The sequence below is a fragment of the Mesoplodon densirostris genome, chromosome 1 (genome assembly GCF_025265405.1).
Source record: "Mesoplodon densirostris isolate mMesDen1 chromosome 1, mMesDen1 primary haplotype, whole genome shotgun sequence".
NCBI lineage: Eukaryota > Metazoa > Chordata > Mammalia > Artiodactyla > Ziphiidae > Mesoplodon > Mesoplodon densirostris.
Genome location: NC_082661.1, coordinates 85,282,995 through 85,289,893, shown reverse-complemented (window position 1 = coordinate 85,289,893; position 6,899 = coordinate 85,282,995).

The window sequence follows — 6,899 nt, the reverse complement described above, 5'->3', positions numbered from 1 at the left end:
CCAGTTTTAAGGCCACATCCCTCATATTACAGGTAGTGTAAATGGTTCTTTTCAAATAATTCTGATATACTCACTACACTGATTGTAGAAAATATTTGAGAGCCAAAGAATAATACTCTCCCTCCACTCAAAAACAAACAAGAAAAAGTCCTTTAGGTAAACGATTATATACACAATGCCATTTCTTGTTTTGCTTTAGGTAATTTTTTAAACATCAAGAAAACAAGTATATCAAAGGACATAAATGTGACACTGAACTTCTTCTCTTTAACATATACTTAGGGCAGAAAAACCTGAGTGAGGATGGGGCTTATTTCACATTCCCAGACCCCACTGAGTATTCATCTGTGTTCCCATAGCACAATGTACTCACCAATATCATACCATTTTTCTGCCTTCAGTTTGCTTGCCTGTCTCCTCTAGTCTGTGAGCTCTGTGAGGGCAGGACAGTCTTATATCTATACCCCTCCCTCCACTATATCCCTTTAACACATGGTAAACATTAATAATTGCAGTGAAGTAAATAAATGGGGCATGCTGGACAGTCTCAGACTCAGCAAGCCAGCCTTCCCATCCTATGTTCTGAGAATTTACACACAGAAGCTCTACTGAAGGAATCAGCCCCAGCTGTTTTTATACACAGATAACCCTATTCTGAACCAGATCAACACTACCTTGGCCATAACAGATTAGGTCACTTGCTCCAAGGGCAGTCAATCTATATACTTAAGAACAGCCTATGAGAACTTTATTCAAGACCAATAATTCTAATTAGCTAAACCAGTTAGGGTCTGATTCTTGGGAATTTGACTTCAATACACATAAAAAGTCATCAGCTAGTAATGACGGTTACAATGATGGGAACAAAATTTGCCACTCCAAAATGTATCTCTTTGGCATTATGATTAATTTAGGCTGATTATCTTTAAGAAACAGAAGACTCAGGAAGCCTTTCTTTTTACTTCCCTCTTAGCTGCCTAAAATATTTAAATAAAGGGCTTATTCCCAGAATAGAGGTATCACCAGAAATATCTGCAAAGAATATGGGCTAGATGTGGTGGGGGAAACTCAGTGTGGTCTAGAGATCAGAGTCCACCCAAAAGGGGCCTAGAGACCAGAGTCCACCCAAAAGGGGCCTAGAGACCAGAGTCCACCCAAAAGGGGCCTAGAGATCAGAGTCCACCCAAAAGGGGCCTAGAGATCAGAGTCCACCCAAAAGGGGCCTAGGGACCAGAGCCCACCCAAAAGGGGCCTAGGGACCAGAGCCCACCCAAAAGGGGTCTAGGGACCAGAGCCCACCCAAAAGGGGCCTAGGGATCAGTCTACCCAAAAGGGGCCTAGAGATCAGAGTCCACCCAATGTCCCATTTCCTCTGCAGGGCCCAGCAAACATTTATCAAACATTTGCTTTTTCATCTCCATGAGCATTGCCTTGCTCCCCTTTGAAGTCCCAACATCCTCTTTTATCTCTAGCTGAAGATGGCATTCATGGTGAGCTTTTGGCCATTTTGGCAAGTTACTCCGTTTTCCTGGGTCTCTCCTATGTCTACATGTTATTAAATTTGTTTGATTTTCTCCTGCTAATCTGTCTCATGTCAATTTAATTCTTGGACCAGCCAGAAGAACCTAGATGGGTAGAGGAAAATTTCTTCCTCCCAGACAATGGGCAAAAGTAGAAAGGCACAGAAGGAAAGGCAGACAACAGAGGCCATGAGGCAAAAGGGATCATGTTGAGTTCTAGTAAACAGAAACTGGATAGAAGAAAAGAGGGTGAAATAATAGCTTCTTAAAAATGGAGATGATGAATTCTTGCTTCTGATGAATAAAAATATAACTTGTTCACTATAGCTTCCTTGGATCCTGAGTGGCCAAGAGTACGTATTTCTTAAACAAATATGAATTAAGTACCTACCAGGTGACACATATGACATGACTTTTACAGGTAAACAAATCTATTTGGTCCCCATGGAGATTTGAATCCAGCTCAGAAACATAGCATCCAGAGTTTGAAGACTGACATTAAACAAGTAAAAACAATTGTGATAAGCATTACAAAGAAGTAATGTAGGCTCGCACAGAAACACATAGTATCTTGAATTATATTTTCCATTGGCCTATCTTTGCTAAGTTGCCTGATTATACAGCCTTTCCTGAATTCTACGAGGCCTAACTTACATTTGAGATTCTTTTCATCCTTTTTCACCTGTAACCATACATAAAAAGGCTACTTCCCAGGGTCTACAAAATCTTCAAAATACAAATTGGCTCCAAATTCAAAGAGAAAATTGTAAAATCTAAGTAAGTAAATGTTTTATCCGCAAAACACAGCAGTAATTCGAACACATTACAATGTACCACTACAAGGAAACACGTACCACGTTTACAATGTGCCAGACATTGTTCAAAATGCTTTATAAAAATCAACTCATGGGTGGAGCTTCAAGATGGCGGAAGAGTAAGACGCGGAGATCACCTTCCTCCCCACAAATACATCAGAAATACATCTACATGTGGAACAACTCCTACAGAACACCTACTGAACACTGGCAAAAGACCTCAGACCTCCCAAAAGGCAAGAAACTCCCCACGTAACTGGGTAGGGCAAAAGAAAAAAGAAAAAACAGAGACAAAAGAATAGGGATGGGACCTGCACCAGTGGGAGGGAGCTGTGAAGGAGGAAAGGTTTCCACACACTAGGAAGCCCCTTCGCAGGCGGAGACTGCAGGTGGCGGAGGGGGAAAGCTTCGGAGTAGCGGAGGAGAGCGCAGCCACAGGGGTGCGGAGGGCAAAGCGGAGAGATTCCCACACAGAGGATCAGGGCCGACCGGCACTCACCAGCCCGAGAGGCTTGTCTGTTCACCCGCCGAGGCGGGCGGGGGCTGGGAGCTGAGGCTCGGGCTTCGGAGGTCGGACCCCAGGGAGAGGACTGGGGTTGGCGACGTGAACACAGCCTGATGGAGGCTAGTGCGCCATGGCTAGCTGGGAGGGAGTCCGGGAAAAAGTCTGGAGCTGCCGAAGAGGCAAGAGACTTTTTCTTCCCTATTTGTTTCCTGGTGCACGAGGAGAGGGGATTAAGAGCGCCGCTTAAAGGAGCTCCAGAGACAGGCGCGAGCCGCGGCTATCAGCGCGGACCCCCGAGACGGGCATGGACGCTAAGGCTGCTGCTGCCGCCACCAAGAAGCCTGTGTGCAAGCACAGGCCACTATCCACACCTCCCCTCCCGGGAGCCTGTGAAGCCCACTACTGCCAGGGTCCCGTGATCCAGGGACAACTTCCTCAGGAGAACGCAGGGCACGCCTCAGGCTAGTGCAACGTCACGCCGGCCTCTGCCACCGCCAGCTTGCCCCGCACTCTGTACCCCTCCCTCCCCCAGGCCTGAGTGAGCCAGAGCCCCCGAATCAGCTGCTCCTTTAACCCCATCCTGTCTGAGCGAAGAACAGACGCCCTCAGGCGACCTACATGCAGAGGCTGGGCCAAATCCAAAGCTGAACCCCGGGAGCTGTGCAAACAAAGAAGAGAAAGGGAAATCTCTCCCAGCAGCCTCAGGAGCAGTGGATTAAAGCTCCATAATCAACTTGATGTGCGCTGCCTCTGTGGAAGACCTGAATAGACAACGAATCGTCCCAAATTGAGGAGGTGGACTTTGGGAGCGATGATATATATATTTTGTTCCCTTTTTCTCTTTTTGTGGGTGTGTATGCTTCTGTGTGTGATTTTGTCTGTCTAGCTTTGCTTTTACTATTTGTCCTAGGGTTCTGTCTGTCCTTTTTTTTTTTTTTCTTCTAGTGTAGTTTTTAGCACTTGTAATCATTGGTGGATTTGTTTTTTGGTTTGGTTGCTCTATTCTTTCTTTCTTTTTTCCTTAAAAAATTTTTTTAATACTTATCTTTTATTTTTTATTTTAATAACTTTATTTTATTTTACTTCATTTTATTATACTTCATTTTATTTTGTTTTATTTTATCTTCTTCTTTCTTTCTTTCTTTTTTTTCCCTCCCTTTTATTCAGAGCCATGTGGATGACAGGCTCTTGGTGCTCCAGCCAGGTGTCAGGGCTGTGCCTCTGAGGTGGGAGAGCCAAGTTCAGGACACTGGTCCACAAGAGACCACCCAGCTCCACGTAATATCAAATGGCAAAAATCTCCCAGAGATCTCCGTCTCAATGCCAAGACCCAGCTTCACTCAACAACCAGCAAGCTACAGTGGACACCCTATGCCAAACAACTAGCAAGACAGGAACACAACCCCATCCATTAGCAGAGAGGCTGCCTAAAATCATAATAAGGCTACAGACACCCCAAAACACACCACCAGACGTGGACCTGCGCACCACAAAACCAAGATCCAGCCTCATCCACCAGAACACGGGCACTAGTCCGCTCCACCAGGAAGCCTACACAACCCACTGAACCCACCTTAGCCACTGGGGACAGACACCAAAAACAACGGGAACTACGAACCTGCAGCCTTCAAAAAGAAGGCCCCAAACACACTAAGTTAAGAAAAATGAGAAGACAGAGAAATACACAGCAGATGAAGGAGCAAGGCAAAAACCCATCAGACCTAACAAATGAAGAAGAAATAGGCAGTCTACCTGAAAAAGAATTCAGAATAATGATAGTAAATATGATCCAAAATCTTGGAAATAGAATGGAGAAAATACAAGAAATGTTTAACAAGGACCTAGAAGAACTAAAGAGCAAACAAACAGTGATGAACAACACAATAAATGAAATTAAAAATTCTCTAGAGGAGATCAATAGCAGAATAACTGAGGCAGAAGAACAGATAAGTGACCTGGAAGATAAAATAGTGGAAATAACTACTGCAGAGCAGAATAAAGAAAAAATAATGAACAGAATTGAGGACAGTCTCAGAGACCTCTGGGACAACATTAAATGCACCAACATTTGAATTATAGGGGTCCCAGAAGAAGAGGAGAAGAAGAAAGGGACTGAGAAAATATTTGAAGAGATTATAGTTGAAAACTTCCCTAATATGGGAAAGGAAATAGTGAAACAAGTCCAGGAAGCACAGAGAGTCCCATACAGATAAATCCAAGGAGAAAAACGCCAAGACACATATTAAACAAACTATCAAAAATTAAATACAAAGAAAAAATATTAAAATCAGCAAGGAAAAACAACAAATAACACACAAGGGAATCCCCATAAGATTAACAGCTGATCTTTCAGCGGAAACTCTGCAAGCCAGAAGGGAGTGGCAAGACATATTTAAAGTGATGAAGGAGAAAAACCTACAACCAAGATTACTCTATCCAGCAAGGAACTCATTCAGATTTGATGGAGAAATTAAAACCTTTACAAACGAGCAAAAGCTACGAGAATTCAGCACCACCAAACCAGCTTTACAAAAATGGTAAAGTTACTTCTCCAGGCAGGAAACACAAGAGAAGGAAAAGACCTACAATAACAAACACAAAACAATTAAGAAAACAGTCATAGGAACATGCATGTCGATAATTACCTTAAATGTAAATGGATTAAAGGCTCCAACCAAAGGACACAGACTAGCTGAATGGATACAAAAATAAGACCCATATATATGCTGTCTACAAGAGACCCACCTCAGACCTAGGGACACATACAGACTGAAAGTGAGGGGATGGAAAGAGATATTCCATGCAAATGGAAATCAAAAGAAAGCTGGAGTAGCAATTCTCCTATCAGACAAAATAGACTTCAAAACAAAGACTATTACAAGAGACAAAGAAGGCCACTACATAACGATCAAGGGATCAATCCAAGAAGAAGATATAACAATTGTAAATATTTATGCACCCAACATAGGAGCACCTCAATATATAAGGCAAATACTAACAGCCATAAAAGGGGAAATCGACAGTAACACAATCATAGTAGGGAACTTTAACATCCCACTTTCACCAATGGAAAGATCATCCAAAATGAAAATAAGTAAGGAAACATAAGCTTTAAATGATACATTAAACAAGATGGACTTAATTGTTATTTATAGAACATTCCATCCAAAAACAACAGAATACACTATCTTCTCAAGTGCTCATGGAACATTCTCCAGGATAGATCATATCTTGGGTCAAAAATCAAGCCATGGTAAATCTAAGAAAATTGAAATCGTATCAAGTATCTTTTCTGACCACAATGCTATGAGACTAGATATCAATTACAGGAAAAAATCCTGTAAAATATACAAACACATGGAGGCTAAACAATACACTTAATACCCAAGAGATCACTGAAGAAGTCAAAGAGGAAATCAAAAAATACCTAGAAAGAAATGACAATGAAAACACGATGACCCAAAACCTATGGGATGCAGCAAAAGCAGTTGTAAGAGGGAAGTTTATAGCAATACAATCCTACCTTAAGAAACAAGAAACATATCAAATAAACAACCTAAACTTACACCTAAAGCAATTAGAGAAAGAACAAAAAAACCCCAAAGTTAGCAGAAGGAAAGAAATCATAAAGATCAGATCAAAAACAAATGAAAAAGAAATGAAGGAAATGATAGCAAAGATCAATAAAACTAAAAGCTGGTTCTTTGAGAAGATAAACAAAACTGATTAAACCATTAGACAGACTCATCAAGAAAGAAAGGGAGAAGACTCAAATTAACAGAATGAGAAATGAAAAAGGAGAAGTAACAACTGACACTGCAGAAATACAAAGCATCATGAGAGATTACTACAAGCAAAACTATATGCCAATAAAATGGACAACCTGGAAGAAATGGACAAATTCTTACAAATGCACAACCTGCCAAGACTGAACCAGGAAGAAATAGAAACTATGAACAGACCAATCACAAGCACTGAAATTGAAACTGTGATTAAAAATCTTCCAACAAACAAAAGCCCAGGACCAGATGGCTTCACAGGAGAATTCTATCAAACATT